Here is a 19,390-nt window from a genome sequence, read left to right as displayed (position 1 = left end):
AGATGAGGAGGACAGTGGCCAGGCTGGGACCAGTGAGGATGGAGTTATAGAGGCCGTCGAGGAGAGGTGTGTGAAAGGTCACTAGGACTGAGTCTCAAACTCTTTGGCAGACACACTCTGTGGCTTGGAAAAAGTCATCTCCCTCCCCTCTCTGCCCTTTCTTCTTTCCATTTTTGGAATGGGATGGGGGATTGGATGAAAACGTTTCTGAATGCCCTTCCCTCTTGAGGGCTTCCCTGATAGCTCAGTTGGTAAAGAATCTGCCTGCAATGCAAGAGACCCTGGTTCGATTCCTGGGTTGGGAAGATCCCCTGGAGAAGGGATAGGTCTACCCACTCCAGTATTCTTGGGCTTCTGTTGTGGCTCAGCTGGTAAAGAATCCTCCTGCAATGTAGGAGACCTGGGTTTGATCCCTGGAGAAGAACAGCTGCCCACTCCAGTTATTCTAGCCTGGAGAATTCCATAGAGTGTATAGTCCATATTGTCGCAAAGAATCAGACATGACTGAGCAACTTTCACTTCACTTCCTTCTTGAATATTATAGGATGCTATAAAAGCTGTCTGGGTGCAGACTGATTGGATCTGGAAGCTCAGCAGAGGAGCCTAGCTTTTTGCTCTTGTTGTCAGAACAGTTTCTGAGGCAGAAAAGTTGGCCTCAGAACTTAGTCAATTTTAGGACTAGAGGTAAAAACTTCCTTCCTGCCCTCCAAACAGACCTTGAGGTTTTTGGAAAATTGATGAAGATCAGCAACTCGTTTGTGGGCAGTCTAGAGGTGGGGAGCTAGAGAGAGGTGACTGTGGCAAAGGCATTGTACCCCCATGGGAGGCCCTGGAGAGGGGCTTTTGTCTGTTTTTTAGACTAGCCTCTCTCCCTGCCCTGCTCTCCCCAAAAATTATTATAAAGAATTATTGCCATTAGTACGTCTTTCCTACTGAAAGGAGAAAATCGCCTCATTCATAATTTATACCCTCAATTACTATTAATAAAGAAATATTTCAGCAGAAAATCGCCTGGGAAAATTACACGTAACATTGCATTAACATTCTATTTGAACATTTTCATCACATTTGTTATAGAGTTAATAAGAGGGATACGGTCCCCTGACTTCTTCATGAAATTATGGGCTGACGATGATAGTTTAATCTTTTAGACTTTATATAATATATTCACTTTACTAATTGAGCTATCCAAGGAGCAGTTAGAGATGTTCTTAAACGTGGAGACAGAGGAATCAGGGCCATGACTTTGCTGCCAGAGGCACCGCCTGGCAGGGTGGGGCTGTGGACGAAGCCTGCTAACTTAGGCTCTAGCTAGCTGAGACCCCACCCTGGCTGAGCCCAGGATCTTTACGTCACCTCCAGAGGCAGCATCCACCCTTGACCAGCAGAAGAGTGTGGGGAATGCTGAGAAGGAACAAGAGAAGGGGAGAAGGAAGGCCATGGGGAGGTGAGAGGAGAGGAGAAAAGGAGACAGAAGGGGCATTCCTTTCTAGACTCTTCTTTCCACAGTCATTTATTTCCATGTTTTCTGCCTTCACTGTCCTGGGCCCCAGAGGGAACTCACACCCTGATGGTTTGTGAGATGTTACTTGGCAGTGGTCCTAGGTACCAAGAGCTCCTGGAAGGTCTGGTGTTCTTGGGATAATCCTAGGAAGACCTTCGAGATGGGGGCTGGAGAAAATGGTACCCCTGAGGGCCATCCTAGCACAAAGGAAGGAAGATGGGTTTGTTTCAGGTCTTAACAGAAATGATGGGTGTATGTTTTGGGTAATGAGGTGGGAAGTAGAACCAAGTGAATACTGTCATTTGTAACTGCTTTAGTCAATGTGCTTTTTTATCTGTTGTCTCTGTGAACATCCAACAATGCTGGGAAGTAGCTCCAGGGAGGGATGTAGTTCCCACTCCCAACTCAGCTCAAATGTCGGGTCTATGGGGGCTTTTCTTACTTATCACTTTCCTTGTCACTCTCTGATTGATTTGGGGGATAACATTTATCACTTCTTAAAATGGCTTGTTTTCTCCGCTGCTGGAGTTTAAGTTCTCTGTCAGTGCCATTCACTGTTAAATGCCCAGCACCTGGAACAGGGTGTGTGTAGAGTGGGCACTTCATGCATGTTTGTTGGACTGATGGAAATGAAGTATAGAATGGCCAGATAATGACTGAGACCGCATAGTTCTATCCAAGCGGAGAGTAAACTGATGCTCCTTCCTTTCTAATTCACTCACGATTCTCAGCACCTCTTTTAGTCTTACCCACCCACTCTATCAGCCAATGGGAAGGCGTTCAGACCACTTCTCATCACCTTCATTGCTTGTATGGTAACACAGGCCACCGTCAGTCTTCCTTATACAACTGCGGTGGCCTCCCGGCTTCCTTTCTTGCTCTCCTACAATCTGTTCTCTATACAAAAGCCAGAGTAATCCTTTAAAACATAAATCAGATTAGATTAATCCCTTGCTGTAAATTTTGCCAGGCCTTCCTATCACACAGAATAGAATCCAGTGTCTTTATCTGGGCCCACAGGACCCCATGGTCTGGTCCCTGGCTTTCTCTCCACCTCCATTTCCTGCCACTCACCTACATGTTCCCTTCACCTGATTGCTCCTTTAGACACCCCACCAGGGCCTTTGAACTTGGCTCCTCTACCTGAAACACTCTTCCCACAGTTTCCCGTGATCCTGTTGCTCAGTTCATTCAGACCTTTGCTCAAATGTCACTTTTACAGAGAACTTCTCCCTGACCACCTCCCATCACACTGGGCATCTCCTTCCCCTCCTTTCTTCATTGCACTTGCCCCTTTCTGACCTCCTATTATATTTTTATTTGTTGGTTGTCTACCTCCACCAGTAGAAGGGAAGTTCCACGTTCACTGTTGTATTTCCAGCACCTGGAACATGGTAAGTGCTCAATACATTTCCTAAATGGATGAATGAATGTCTGCTGCACTTTTCTCCGCACACACTCTGGGTGGTCTCAACCACGCCCATGGAAGAACTACTCCAATATACCAATGGCTTCCGAGTCTTAACTTTAATCCAGATCAATCTCCTGAGGGTCCAGCTCACTTTTTTACAGCCTACTGGACACCTCCCCATAAAGATATCTTAAGTGTAATTCAGCCAGTCCCCTGTATCCGTGGGTCCCACATCCACAGATGTAGCCAACCTCAGAATTTGTGGATACTGAGGACCTACTACACTTTGTCATTTTACACCATTCTACAGAAGAAGACTTGAGTGTATACGGATTTTGGTATCCATGGGGGTTCTGGAACCAATCCCCCATGGATACCAAGGGATGACTGTCCAGAATTGAAGGTATCATTTTTCTCCCTCCTTTACTTCCCATTTCATGAAGTGGCACCACAATCTTAGATGTCTAGTCCAGAAGGCTGTATTCATTTCTGACTCCTCCTTTCTCACTCACACATCCACATCTCCAAATTCTATTTATCCAACTCTTTTACAACTCTCAAATCTCTTCACTTCTTTTCATCTGCAAGGCTCCTAGCCTAATCCAGGCCATGGTCATCATCTCTCCACAGAATTACTGCATCAGCCTCCCAGCTGGTCTCCCTGCCTCCAGTCTTCTTTCCCTCTAATCCATCCTCTACAAGATGCTTTATGTGTTATCTGAAACATAAATCTTAGAGTCAGAGATAATGTCCAGGTTTCTAGCTTGAGGAATTAGATGATAATGACTCCTATCATGTTAAATGGAAGAGGAGGCGGTCTGGGGACATGTGACATTTGATTGCCTTTGTGACATTTTTTACTTTGACTGTCTCCTCCCACTAGGTGGCATAGATCATCTCATTCATCTTTGCATGCTCCTTGTCCTCAGCACCCAGCACAGTGCCTGGCACAGACCAGGTGCTCATGAATGTTTATTGCATGTGACTGTCACCCTGAAATTCATTAGAGAAAGGACTCCTTTGACATTCATGCCTCGATGGCACCCACCACTACTATTATAATATTTATCACACTGTACTGTAATTCTTGTGTACTCGTCTGATTCCTCACTAAACAATGAGTCCCTCTTTCACAGCTAAGTCGTCAGTCCAAAGTGAGTGCTCAGTAACATTTGTCAGCTAAATGACAGACTGACTCTCTCCCTGGGACATTGTAACATTTCATTTACTGGTCCTTCTAACTCCTCCTGCCCTGCCAGCCTTCATGGCAGTGAGGCCAGCCATCCTGCCTGGCTGATCTTCTCTGTCTCAGCCATTTCCAAGCTCTCTTGATGTCTGTGACTCACTGCAACAAGGGTAGTTTTTGATCTCTACTATTGGCTACCACCACGGAGAATCTTCTCACCCCTTTTCTCTACAATATCAAGTAACCATGCTGTCAAGAGAAATGTCTGTCCATAGGTTTTTGTCCTGTTGCTCTGCTTATGGAGAGGTGTTCATGAGGATGGATGATATGGAGTTCATCAAGTAAACCATAAAGGGAAGAGTCTTCCCAATGGAAATCACACTGGATAGAAAGGACAAGGACTGAGAGGCTTGAAAGGAGTTTTCTGGGACTTATGGGAGAGATCATGTGGGAGAACATCATGAAAGGAGACTAAAAAAAGATGCAGCAGAACATAGCTTGGGGTGTGGGGGAACTTATAACATGCTATAATAGAAATTTGGCACTTCCCAGGTGGCACTAGTGGTAAAGAACCCTCCTGCCAATGCAGGAGGAATTAGAGATGCAGGTTTGATCTCTGGGTTGGGAAGATCCCCTGGAGAAAGAAAAGACACCCCACTCCTGGAGAGTATTTTTGCCTGGAGAATCCCATGGACAGAGGAATCTGGAGGGCTCAGTCCATAGGATCACACAGAGTCGGACACAACTAAAGCAACTGAGCACAGCACATAATAGAAATTATATAATTACTAAACTATTTAGTAGTAAAAGTAAAGTGAAAGAAAAGAAAGTGAAGTCACTCAGTCGTGTCCGACTCTTAGCAATCCCATGGACTGCAGCCCACCAGGCTCCTCCATCCATGGGATTTTCCAGGCAAGGGTACTGGAGTGGGTCACCAATGCCTTCTCCGTCAGAGCTTCAATACTCTCAGTCTAATATACCAAGTCATTCTTTCTTTGAATAGTATTCCATTATCTTAAGTAGCAATAAAAAATAAAATAATAAATAGAATACACATCAACTGCAGAATACGTATTCTTTACAGGTGGGCCTGGAACATATACAAATACTGACCTTATTCTAAGATATCAAAAATCAACATGTCTCAAAAATTTTTATTATTCAGAACAGATATGATCCTGTTGGCAAATCTAGGGAAAAAGTCACAAATATAGTTGGAAAACTGCCTATCTGTTTGAAAATTATGCACTCCACTTCAAAATATTCTTAGTCAAGAAAGGACATAGCTTGAAGTTAGAAAATATTTTGAACTAAACAATAATGAACAGATAATATGTAAAAGTTGGATGATGTGATTAAGCATATCTTAGGGAGAGACTTATACATATAAAGGCTATATATTAATAGTAAAAATAGCTATTATTAATTGAATGCCAAACATACCTCAGGTGGTGTGCCAAGTGCTTTACATGCATTATCTCATTTGCTCTTCACTAGAACTCTATGAGTTAGGTGCTAAGGAATTTGAACTTCATTTTGTTTATCTTGAAGGCATGGGATCAACTGAGGGGTTTGAAGAAGAGCTGCTTGTTCAGATTGGTCCAGAGCCTGCACGTGGAATGTTGCATACCAAAAAAGGAGATGTCAGTGAGAATAGACTGATGGTTGCCAAGGAGATGGGGGGTAGGAGAGTGATGGATTGCGAGTTCGGGCTTAGCAGATGCAAACTGGTATATATAGAATGGATAAACAACAAGGTCCTACTGTATAGAACAGGAAACTACATTCAATATCCTATGATAAACCATATATATCCTATGATAAACCATGATGGAAAAGAATATGAAAAAGAATATATATGTTATAGTGAAAGTGAAAGTCACTCAGTTAGGACCGACTCTTTGCAACCCCGTGGACTATACAGTCCATGGAATTCTCCAGGCCAGAATACTGGAGTGGGTAACCATTCCCTTCTCCAGGGCATCTTCCCAACTAGGGATCAAATCCAAGTCTCCCGCACTGCAGGCAGGTTCTTTATCAGCTGAACCACCAGGAAAAGTCCCAAGAATACTGGAGTGGGTAACCTATCCCTTCTCCAGAGGATCTTCCCGACCCAGGAATCAAACGAACCAGGGTATCCTGGTTCATTGCAGGCGGATTCTTTACCAGCTGAACTACCAGGGAAGCCATATATGTTATATGTGTATTCAAAAAGTAGAGACACTTTGCCAACAAAGGTCCATCTAGTCAAAGTCATTGTTTTTCCAGTAGTCATGTACGGATGTGAGAGTTGGACCATAAAGAAGGGTGAGCGCCTAAGAATTGATGTCTTTGAATTGTGGTACTGGAGAAGATGCTTGAGAGTCCTTTGGACAGCAAGGAGAACAAACCAGTCAGTCCTGAAGGAAATCAACCCTGAATATTCATCAGAAGGACTGATGCTGAAGCTGAAATTCCATTACTCTGGCCACCGTATGAGAAGAGCCGACTCATTGGAAAAGATCCTGATGTTGGGAAAGATTGAGGAAGGAGAGGAAGAGGATAACAAAGATGAGATGGTTAGATAGCATCACCAAGTCAACGGACGTGAGTTTGAGCAAACTCTGGGAGATAGTGAAGGACAAGGGATCCTGGTGTGCTGCAGTCCATGGGGTCGCAAAGACTTGGACAACGACTTAGCAACAAAACAACAGCATAACTGAATCACTTTGCTCGACAGCAGTAATTAACACAACATTGTAAATCAACTATACTTCAATACAGAAATGGAGGGGAAATGTCAAGATCAGTAAAATCATGTGGTCAGTCTCATGGGGACAACAGGCCAGAAAGAGGAAAAGAGGTGAGAATCCATGGGAAAGAGCTAAAGGTGGGCATCATGGTGTGTAGAACCTCCAAAATGAACCAGGGCAGAAGCCTGAACTAGAATCAGGAACAAGTTTGGAAGGAGATCAGGAGGCGTTCTATTGGATTGTTTGAGTTTAAGGAGTTTATATCCACTGACAGTTGGATATAAAAGTTCGATACTCCCAAGAAAAAGTTCAATGATAAAAACAAAAGTTTAGAATCAACAGAATGTAGATGGCAGTTGCTTCTATGGGAATGTATCCCCATTTGGGACAAAGAACTGGACTTTCCAGGTCCTTCATCAGGTAACCTTGCCTACCTCTTAGGAATTATCCCTCGGTGTCCCCTCAAGAGTGGCACCCCAGTTTGGTCATACTGTAGTTCTTGGATTTTCCCAGCCAGACAATGCTGTTCCACCTGCAGGCCATTTCATGGGCTTTCCTTTCTGGGAAAACCACCTTCTCCCTACTCCTACTTCAGACCAGATGAAGCTTTAAATTGCTTGCCATTGAGAAGGTTGATGTACTAAGACCAGGAGAATGTATATTTATCCCATGCTTCCCGCAGCCCATAAATACACCATCTCACGCCCTTTCATGGTCCAGTTTAAGAAGCTTGAGTAGCATAGACAGAAGCTTCCCAAGGCGTCACATGACTCCTTAATGAATTTACTTAGGGAAGCCAGATCCAGCCATTCACTGACCACAGTGCTCAAGAGCCTAAGGCCTCACCCTTCAGTATTTGGGGAGGACAAGAGAATAAGAGAGATCACCCAGGTCAGCCTGCCTCTTCACTACCACTAGTGATTCTGCAAGTTCATTCTTCCTTCATCTAACGGTACATTTGTTTACTGTGTCTTAGATGCTGTTGCCTCAGAGAAGCCTTCTCTGACCTCCTGCCCAAGGAGATGCTTCCTCTGTGCTCTCTCAGCCCCCTGCTCCCCTCCCTGCCATAGCATAGCTCTCACTGGCTTTTTATTACCTGTCTCTCCCACTAGTCTGAGAACTTCTTGAGAAATATTTGTTTAATAGATGGAATAATTGTGCCCCCACTGTGTGTCGTGCTCCATGATGGGCCCTGGGGCCACCATGGTGACTAAGTTGAAGGCCCTGCCTTGAACAGCTGCCAATCTAGAGGCTTGAGCCTCATCCCTGGAGATCAGTTGTTTGACTTCAATGAATCGCCATAGATCATTCCATCATAGTTACAAATGCTTTTCAAGTCGTTGCATACACATAATTCCCTTTGATCCTCAAGCAGCTTTGAGGGGGGTGGTAGATAAAGCCGAGATTAGTTCCCAGACTTTGGCTACCAGGAAGAATGGGGGGAGGGGCGCCATCTTTGTTGTTACAAGTTCACCACTTGAAAGAACAGAAATGGAGGCCGTGAGATTCGGGCATTTCTCCTTTCTTGGGGGCTCCTAAGGGCAGAAATGTGGACTGGGGCCAGGTCTCATTCTCTTCTTCACTCTACCTTAAGACATAACCATCCGTGGCCCTTGGACGTGTCGGACCCCCTAGCCCTACTGCTCCTCAGGCTAAGATAGGGATCGAGGCGCTCTGGGCCAGGAGAGGCCACTGACTGGGCTCTGACTCGAGCTCCCGACCCAGCCAGAACAGGATGGGCCCCAGTGTAAACCGGATTCGCCTTGTAAACAGCTGAGCAGCTGGGCTCCATCTTGGCGGGGGAACTCCAGCAACAAGCCCAGCAGGACAGCCCCAGCCCAGCAGGACATTGTCCAGAGAAAAAGGAGGGGAAAAAAGCTGAGTAAACAAAAAGGGCTGGCCAGTTTTTTGGTCTCTGACTTGTTATTTCAGCCGGACAGTTGCTGTGCTGACCACGGGGCAGGGTTGGGCTGGGTCAGATGAGCTGGGCTGAATGGAGCCGGGCTAACGTCCCAGTCAGCCTTCTCACTTCATCTCACTCTGCTTTCCCTGCTCTGGGCTCTCTTTTCGGAAAGGGCCAAAGATGGAGACTGCAAACCTGTGGGGACAGGCACTAGGAGCTGACGAGAGGGTAAGGAGTTGGGCGTTCGCCAAGTTTTCGTGTGCGCATGGAGGTGTAGGCAAGGTGTCAGGAGAACGTAAAACAGGGATGTGACTGGTCAGGGCAGCTTGAGTGACACTGTCTCTCATAGCCCCGCTCTTACCCTGCAAAGTGAGCTCAGTCCAGCCTTGCAATGATCTTCATCTCAAAGCTCCACACGGAAGCCTAGGATTGTCATCACTATCAGATTTAGCATCCCAGTCTTCCTTGGTCACTGCCCAGGTACCATCCCTGCAACCTTCTCCCCAGTGTTTTCATCCCCAAACCACTGTGCACTCCCTCTTCTTACCGGTGGCCACCTCCCCTCCCAGCTTTTCCCCTCTGCCACCTGCAGCCCCAAACCTTGCCTTCTTAATATTCCCTCTACTTCCCAACTTAACTGAAATTCAACTCTCTGCAAAGCCCTCTGTTTCTCCTATAGCTCTATACAAGTCATTCATTCTCCTAAGATACCAGCTTCATTCCCTTCTCCTGCACCACTTCCAGACTGTCACGAGTCTATCCCCAGGTCAAAAGAAAATCCCCTTTCATTTCAAACACTGGTCATTTGGCTAGACCGTGTTTCACTGGCTCTCCGTGTCATCTACCAGCTTTTCTGTTGTTTTCCAATATGTATACCTGTATCAGTCTTCTCTACTCCATCTCCCACCCTCATCTTAGGGATCTCAGGGCCTATGAAATGATGAGCCACCTAGCACCTCACTTCTCAGATCTTGATCACCTCAACTGTAGTGACCTTTCCCACTACTTTATTTGTCCATCCCTGATCCAATGTCATTCATTCATTTCACACATTTTTATTAAGAATCTACTGTGGCGCAGTGGTATAGAATCCTCCTGCCAGTGCAGGAGACACGGGTTCTATCCCTGGGGTGGAAAGATTCCCTGGAGAAGAAAATGGCAACCCACTACAGTATTCTTGCCTGGGAAATCCCATGGACAGAGGAGCCTAGCAGGCTACAGTCCCTGGGGTCACAAAAGAGTTGGACATGATTTAGCGACTAAATAACAACTTTAGTCTCAGCAGCAAAGTGGTGAGCAAAAACCCTGTTATCAAAGCGCTTTTACTTTAGAGGCAGGAAAAGATAATGAAAAACATACAAGATAATTAAGAGAGTGTCAGTATTATGAAGGAAACAAGCAGCGTGGTAAGAGAGAATGTGGTAGAAGGGATTCCTCTATGTAGGATGATGCAGGAACGGACTCTATGTTATATGTAACATTCCAGTTGAGAACTGATAGATGAAATGGAGTCACACACAAAAGAAGGATCCTGAGAAAGGGAAGAACTGAACAGAATAGATCTGATAAGGAAGCCAGAGTAGCTAGGATATAGAAAGGGGAAAGTGGTATAAGAAGAAGTGGAGACAGCAAAAAAAAAAAAAAAACAGAATATGTGGGCCTCAAAGCCTATGGCAAGAAGTTTGGATATACAACGGGAAGCTACTTAAAGGTATTTAGATAAAAGGTTTTAGATAAACTATATTACCTCTGAAAATGTTCACTCCAGCAACTCATGCTTTCCTCTCTCACACCATACTCCGCATGCTCCTTTAATTGAAGTACAGTTGATTTACAGTGTTGTACCAATCTCTGCAGTCCAGCACAGTGACTCAGTTACACACATATATACAGTCTTTTTTAGTATTCTTTTCCACTATGGTTTATCACGGGATAGTGAATATAGTTCCCTGTGCTATACATTAGGACCTTGTTGTTTACCCATTCTAAATGTAATAGCTTGCATCCACCAAAGTCCCAGTGCATCCCTCTCCCTTCCTCCATCCCACTCCCTTGGCAACCATAAGTCTGTTCTCTATGTCTATGAGTATTTCTGTTTAGTAGATAGGCTCATTTGTGCTATATTTTAGATTCCACATATAAGTGATATCATATGGTATTTGTTTTTCTCTTTTTGGCTTACTTCACTTAGTATGATAGTCTCTGTAGCAGCAGAATAACAACAGAATTCTTCAATATCCATTTTGTGTGTGTGTATGCCTGGCTTCTTTCGTATAGCATGTTTTCAAAGTTTATCCATGCTATAGCATGTGTCACTACTTCATTCCTGTTCATGACCAATTAATATGCCATTGTCTGGATATTGTTGTTGTTGTGCCGTCACCAAGTCATGTCCAACTTTTTGCGACCCTGTGGACTGCAGCATGCCAGGCCTCCCTGTCCCTCACCATCTCTCAGAGTTTGCCCAAATTCATGTCCATCGAATTGGCGATGCCATCCAACCATCTCATCTTCTGTCACCCTCTTCCCTTCTGCATTCAATCTTTTCCAGCATCAAGGTCTTTTCCAATGAGATGACTGTTCGTATCAGGTGGTCAAAGTATTGGAACTTCGGCTTCAGCATCAGTCCTTTCAATGAGTATTCAGGGCTGATTTCTTTAAGGATTGACTGGTTTGATCTCCAGCTATCCAAGGGACTCTCAAGAGTCTTCTCCATCACCACAGTTCAAAAGCATCAATTCTTCTGCACTCTGCCTTTTTTATGGTCCAATTCTCACATTCTTTCATGAGTAGTGGAAAGACCATAGCCTTGACTATACAGACTTTTGTTGGCAAAGTGATGTGTTTACTTTTTAATACATTGTCTAGGTTTGTCGTAGCTTTCCTTCCAAGAAGCAATCATATTCTAATATCATGACTGCGGTCACCATGCACAGTGATTTTAGAGCCCAAGAAGAGGAAATCTGTCAATGATTCCACCTTTTCCCCTTCTATTTGCCATGAAGTGATGGGGCTGGATGCCTTGATCTTAGTTGTCCTAATATTAAGTTTTAAGCCAGACTTTTCACTCTCCTCCTTCACCCTCATTAGAGTGGTATCATCTGCATATCTGAGATTGTTGATATTTTTCCCAGCAATCTTGATTACAGCCTGTAACTCACCCAGCCCAGCATTTCACATGATGTGCTCTGCATATAAGTTAAATAAGCAGGGTGACAATATACAGCCTCGATGTATTCTTTTCTCAATTTTGAATTAGTCGGTTGTTTCATATAAGGTTCTAACTGTTGCTTCTTGACCTGCATACAGGTTTCTCAGGAAACAGGTAAAATGGTCTGGTATTCTCATCTCATTCAGAGTTTCCCATAGTTTGTTATGATTCACAGAGTCAAAGGCTTTAGTGTAATCAATGAAACAGAAGTAAATGTTTTCCTGGAATTCCCTTGCTTTCTCTAAGATCCAACGAATGTTGGCGATTTGATCTCTAGATCTTCTGACCTTTCCAAACCCAATCTGTACATCTGGAAGTTCTTGATTCAAGTACTGCTGAAGCCTAACTTGACAGATTTCAATCATAACCTTAACAAGCATGGGAAGTGAGTGCGATTGTCCAGTAGTTTGAAATTCTTTAGTACCGCCCTTCTAGGGTACTGGTATGAAGACTGACCTTTTCCAGTCCTGTGGCCATTGCTGGGCTTTCCAAATTTGCTGACATATTGAGTGCAGCACTTTAATAGCATCATCTTTAGGATTTTAAATAGCTCTACTGAAATTCCATCACCTCCTCTAGCTTTGTTCATAGTAATGCCTCTTAAGGCCCACTTGAATTTACACTCCAGGATGTCTGGCTCTAGGTTAATGATCATACCGTTGTGGTTATCTGGGTCATTAAGACCTCTTTTGGTACAGTTCTGTGTATTTTTGCCACCTCTTCTTAATCTCTTCTGCTTCTCTTAGATCCTTGCCATTTCGGTCCTTTATTGCCCATCAGTTCAGTTTAATTCAGTTGCTCAGTCATGCCCAACTCTTTGCAATCCCATGAACTGCAGCACACCAGACTTCCCTGTCCATCACCAACTCCTGGAGCTTACTCAAACTCATGTTCATCGAGTCAGTGATGCCATCCAACCATCTCATCCTCTGTCGTCCCCTTCTCCTCCAGTCGTCAATCTTTCCCAGAATCAGGGTCTTTTCAAATGAGTCAGTTCTTCACATCAGGTGGCCAAAGTATTGGAGTTTCAGCTTCAGCATCAGTCCTTCCAATGAATATTCAGGACTGATTTACTTTAGGATGGACTGGTCGGATCTCCTTGCAGTCCAAGGGACTCTTAAGAGTCTTCTCCAACACCATACTTCAAAAGCATCAATTCTTTGGCACTCAACTTTCTTTATAGTCCTACTCTCACATCCATACATGACTACTGGAAAAACCATAGCTTTGACTAGACGGACCTTTGTTGGCAAAGTGATGTCTCTGCTTTTTAATATGCTGTCTAGGTTGGTCATAGCTTTTCTTTGAAGAAGCAAACGTCTTTTAATTTCATGGTTGCAGTCACCATCTGCAGTGATTTTGGAGCCCAAAAAAATAAAGTCAGCCACTGTTTCCATTGTTTCCCCATCTATTTGCCATGAAGTGATGGGACAAGATGCCATGATCTTAGTTTTCTGAATGTTGAGTTTTAAGCCAACATTTTCACTCTCCTCTTTCGTTTTCATCAAGAGGCTCTTTAGTTCTTCGCTTTCTGTCATAAGGGTGGTGTCATCTGCATATCTGTGGTTATTGATATTTTTCTCCTGGCAATATTGATTCCAGCTTGTGCTTCATCCAGCCCAGCATTTCGCATGATGTCCTCTTCATATAAGTTAAATAAGCAGGGTGACAATATACAGCCTTGATGTATTCCTTTCCCGATTTGGAACCAGTCTGTTGTTCCATGTCTGGTTCTAACTGTTGCTTCTTGACCTGCATACAGATTCTTAGGAGGCAGGTAAGGTGATCTGGTATTCCCATCTCTTTAAGAATTTTCCACAGTTTGTTGTGATCCACACAGTCAAAGCCTTTGGTGTAGTCAATAGAGCAGAAGCAGATGTTTTTCTGGAACTCTCTTGTTTTTTCAATGATCCAGTGGATGTTGGCAATTTGATCTCTGGTTCCTCTGCCTTTTCTCAATCCAGCTTGAACATCTGGAAGTTCACGGTTCACGTACTGTTGAAGCCTGGCTTGGAAAATTTTGAGCATTACTTTGCTAGTGTGTAAGATGAGTGCAATTGTGCGGTAGTTTGAACATTCTTTGGTATTGCCTTTCTTTGGGATTGGAATGAAAACAGACTTTTTCCTGATCCAGACCTGCCTTTGAGTGTCTGAGTGTCTCCTGTGGAGGTACAGGTCAGCAGTGGCCTGCCACAGGGGCGGGGGCTCTGGGTGCAGCAGACCTGGGTATGGCATAAGCCCTCTTGGAGGAGGTCACCATTAACCCCACCATAGAGTCACCAGAACTTACACACAGGAATGAAGAAACAGACTCTTGGAGGGCACAAGCAAAACCTGCACACCAGGGTCCTGCACACCAGGACCCAGGAAAAAGGAGCAGTGATCCCACAAGAGAATGAACCAGACTTGCCCATGAATATCCAGGAGGCTTCAGCAGAGGTGTGGGTCAGTGGTGGCCTGCTGCAGGGTCGGGGGCACTGAGTGTAGCAGTGCATGCACGGGACCTTTGAAGGAGGTCATCATTATCTCCATTACCTCCACCAGAGTTTGGCCTCAGGTCAAACAACAGGGAGGGAACACAGCCCCACCCATCAACAGAAAGTTGGGTTAAAGATTTTCTGAGCATGGTCCCACCCATCAGAACAAGACCCAGTATCCCCTTCAGTCAGTCTCTCCCATCAGGAAACTTCCATAAGCTTCTTATCCTTATAGCCATCAGAGGGCAGACAGAATGAAAACCACAATCACAGAAAACTAATCAAACTGATCACATGGACCATAGCCTTGTCTAACTCAAGAAACTATAAGCTGTGCTGTGTAGGGCCACCCAAGACGGACGGGTCATGGTGGAGAGTTCTGACAAAACGTGGTTCACTGGAGAAGGGAATGGCAAACACTTCGGTACTCTTGCCTTGAGAACCCCATGAACAGGATGAAAAGGCAGAAGGCTAGGAAACTGAAAGATGAGCTCCCCAGGTCGGTAGGTGCCCAATATGCTACTGGAGAACAGTAGAGAAATAACTGCAGAAAGAATGAAGAGACAGATCCAAAGCAAAAACAATACTCAGTTTTGGATGTGACTGGTGATGGAAGTAAACTCCAATGCTGTAAAGAACAATATTGCATAGAAACCTGAAATGTTAGGTCCATGAATCATGGTAAATTGTAAGTGGTCAAATAGGAGATGGCAAGAGTGAACATTGACATTTTAGGAATCAGTGAACTAAAATGGACTGAAATGCGTGAATTTAACTCAGATAACCATTGTGCCCATATTTGCGTGAAATTTGCCTCTGATATCTCCAATTTTCTTGAAGAGATCTTTAGTCTTTCCCCTTCTGTTTTCTTCTATTTCTTTGCATCGTTCACTGAAGAAGGCCTTCTTATCTCTCCTTGCTGTTCTCTGGAACTCTACATTCAGTTGGACACACCTTCCATTTTCTACCTTGCTTTTTGCTTCTCTTCTTTCCTCAACTATTTTTAAAACCTCCTCAGACAACCACTTTGCCTTCTTGCATTTCTTTTTCTTTGAGATGATTTTGGTCACTGCCTCCTGTACAGTATTACAAACCTCTGTCCATAGTTCTTCAGGCATTCTGTCTACGAGATCTAATCCCTTGAATCTATTTGTCAGCTCCACTGTATAATCATAAGGGATTTGATTTAGGTCGTACCTGACTGACCTAGTGGTTTTCCCTGCTTTCTTTAGTTTAAGACTGATTTTTGCTATAAGGAGCTAATGATATGAACCACAGTCAGCTCCAGGTCTTATTTTTGCTGACTGTATAGAGCTTCTCCTTCTTCGGTTGCAAAGAATGTAATCAGATTTCGGTACTGACCATTTGGTGATATCTATGTGGGCAGTTGTCTCTTGTGTTGTTGAAAAGCGTGTTTGCTATGACCTGTGTGTTCTCTTGGCAGAATTCTGTTAGCCTTTGCCCTGCTTCATTTTGTACTCCAAGACTAAACTTGCCTGTTTCTCTGGTTATTTCTTGACTTCCTACTTTTGCATTCCCCTGTGATGAATAGGACATTTTTTTTTTTATGTTAGTTCTAGGAAGTCTTATAGATCTTCATAAAACTGATAAACTAAAAAAAAAAAAAAAAAAAAAACTGATAAACTTCAGCTTCTTCAGCATCAGTGATTGAGGCATAGACTTGGATTACTGTGATGTCAAATAGTTTGCCTTGGAAATGAACAGAGATCATTCTGTCATTTTTGAGGTTGCACCCAACTACTACATTTTGGACTCTTTTGTTCATTATGAGGGTTACTCCATTTCTTCTTAGGAACTCTTGCCCACATTAGTAGGTATAACGGGCATCTGAATTAAATTTGCCAGTTCCCGTCCATTTTAGTTCACTGATTCCTAAGATGTCAGTGCTTACTCTTGCCATCTCCTACTTGACTACATCCAATTTACTTTCATTTATCAATTGAAAGGCTTTTGGCTTGTTCCACTTTTTTACTATGATGAATGATGGTATGAATATTCACATTCATGTTTTTGTGTAGAAGTATGGTTTCCATTCTCTTAAATGTATTCCAAGTGATACTTATATTCCCACCAGCAAATAATGAAGAGTTCCAGTTTCTCTACATCCCCGTCAACACTTGTTACTATCTTTTTGGTTATAGCCTTCTGAGTGGGTATAGTGTTCTGACAAATGTTTCTTAAGCTAAATATTAATTCAGGGTTTCTCAAGGAACGTTATCATTAGAGTTAGGTCTTGAAAACATGAGAATGAACTAACCAGGTAAACAAGGAGGACTGAGACACCCAGCTGCCAGTCAGAGGCTATGTCATCTCTCTGCTGGCTCTGAACTACAAAATCTCACAAAGGGCCTGAAACTATGTTGATGAAACCTGCAGAAGACCCAGTCCAAGAAGGAATATCAAATGCTATTGACTGCATCAAATAAGGGGTAGAATCTTCCAACTAGATGAAATGCAATCAGGATAAATATTTGAATTTGAGTACATGGAGAGGGAAGGGACACAAAGCTAAAGAAGCCCTGCAGGATTTTTGATAGTAACTTCAGAAGAATCCAGCAAATATTACAGCTACCTCCCAAGTAGCTAGTGTCATTTGGATCCCAGAACAATGGAGGGGACAGATAGTTCCACTCCACGCTGCACTGGTCAAGTTAACTTGAGGGCCTGTATCCACTGTGGGAGACTAGGCACTGATGAACAAATCTAATTACCCCCTCAGAACACAGAGCTTGACAGCTGGCCAAAAACGACACTCCTATTAGTTAGCACCCATGACCTTCACAACTGTCCTGGGAGTGGAATAATAATAACGGCTAACAGAGTGCTTATCATGTACCCAACATGTTTTGTTCCAAGTGTTTCACACCTAAAACCACAAAAGCCTTGTAACGACCCTGAGGTAGGTAAATTATTTGCATATTTCAAATGAAGAAAAAGGTGTAGAGGGTTAAGTAATTTGGCCAAGGTCACACAATTAGCAAGTAGTTGGACCAAGATTCAAAGCTAAGCAAGCCAAAGAAACAGAGCCTTTATGGGAATCAGCACTAGTAGCTTCAGCAGGAAGGTCAAGTCTGGATCTTAATCTCTCCCTAGACTTGGGGAACCCTAGTCTGAGCCTACACACTTGAGTTCTGGTGCTGTGGGCCCCGCAAGGGGAGTGGCTTCATCACTGAGACAAGCAGCCTTGTCTCAGTTTGAGCATGAAGGGCAAGAATGGGGACAAATTGCATGCTTGAAGCTGTTTGCAAGAATTTTGGGCAGTTAGTTCTGGGCATTTGTCTGGGACAAGCACCTATTTATGGATATTATTTACTCTTTCTGCCCCTCTCCCCATCCTGGGACCTGTGTGGACCTCCTTTGCATGGGTAGGTCTCCACTAAGATCCTGGTCTGTTCTTGGACCACATCCTGAAGTTCAGTTCAGTCACTCAGTCGTGTCCGACTCTTTGTGACCCCATGAACTGCAGCACACTAGGCCTCCCTGTCCATCGCCAACTCCTAGAGTTTACCCAAACTCATGTCCATTGAGTCGGTGATGCCATCCAACCATCTCATCCTCTGTCGTCCTCTTCTCCTCCTGCCCTCAATCTTTCCCAGCATCAGGGTCTTTTCTAATGGGTCAGCTCTTCACATCAGGTGGCCAAACTATTAGAGTTTCCGCTTCAACATCAGTCCTTCCAATGAACACCCAGGACTGATCTCCTTTAGGATGGACTGGTTGGATCTCCTTGCAGTCCAAGGGAGTCTCAAGAGTCTTCTCTAACACCACAGTTCAAAAGCATCAATTCTTCTGCGCTCAACTTTCTTTATAGTCCAACTCTCACATCCATACATGACTACTGGAAAAACCATAGCCTTAACTAGATGGACGTTTATTGGCAAAGTAATGTCCCTGCTTTTTAATATTCTATCTAGGTTGGTCATAACTTTCCTTCCAAGGAGTAAGTGTCTTTTAATTTCATGGTTGCAATCACCATCTGCAGTGATTTTGGAGCCCAAAAAAATAAAGTCAGCCACTGTTTCCATTGTTTGCCCATCTATTTGCCATGAAGTGATAGGACTGGATGCCATGATCTTAGTTTTCTGAATGTTGAGCTTTACACCAACTTTTTCAGTCTCCTCTTTCACTTTCATCAAGAGGCTCTTTAGTTCTTCTTCACTTTCTGCCATAAGGGTGGTGTTATCTGCATATCTGAGGTTATTGATATTTCTCCCAGCAATCTTGATTCTAGCTTGTGCTTCTTCCAGTCCAGCGTTTCTCATGATGTCCTCTGCATACAAGTTAAATAAGCAGGGTGACAATATATAGCCTTGACATACTCCTTTTCCTATTTGGAACCAGTCTGTTGTTCCATGTCCAGTTCTAACTGTTGCTTCCTGACCTGCATACAGGTTTCCCAAGAGGCAGATCAGGTGGTCTGGTATTCCCATCTCTTTCAGAATTTTCCACAGCTTATTGTGATCCACACAGTCGAAGGCTTTGGTATAGTCAATAAAGCAGAAATAGATGTTTTTCTGAAACTTTCTTGCTTTTTCGATGATCCAGCAGATATTGGCAATTTGATCTCTGGTTCCTCTGTGTTTTCTAAAACCAGCTTGAACATCTGGAAGTTCACAGTTCACATATTGCTGAAGCCTGGCTTGGAGAATTTTGAGCATTACTTTACTAGCGTGTGAGATGAGTGCAATTGTGCAGTAGTTAGAGCATTTTTTGGCATTGCCTTTCTTTGGGATTGGAATGAAAACTGACCTTTTCCAGTTTTATGGCCACTGATGAGTTTTCCAAATTTGCTGACATATTGAGTGCAGCACTTTCATAGCATCATCTTTCAGGATCTGAAATAGCTCAACTGGAATTCTATCACCTGCACTAACTTTGTCCATAGTGATGCTTCCTAAGGCCCACTTGACTTCACATTCCAGGATGTCTGGCTCTAGGTCAGTGA

This window comes from Muntiacus reevesi, chromosome 1 (genome assembly GCF_963930625.1).
Source record: "Muntiacus reevesi chromosome 1, mMunRee1.1, whole genome shotgun sequence".
In the NCBI taxonomy this organism is placed as follows: domain Eukaryota; kingdom Metazoa; phylum Chordata; class Mammalia; order Artiodactyla; family Cervidae; genus Muntiacus; species Muntiacus reevesi.
This window is presented reverse-complemented; position numbering follows the sequence as displayed.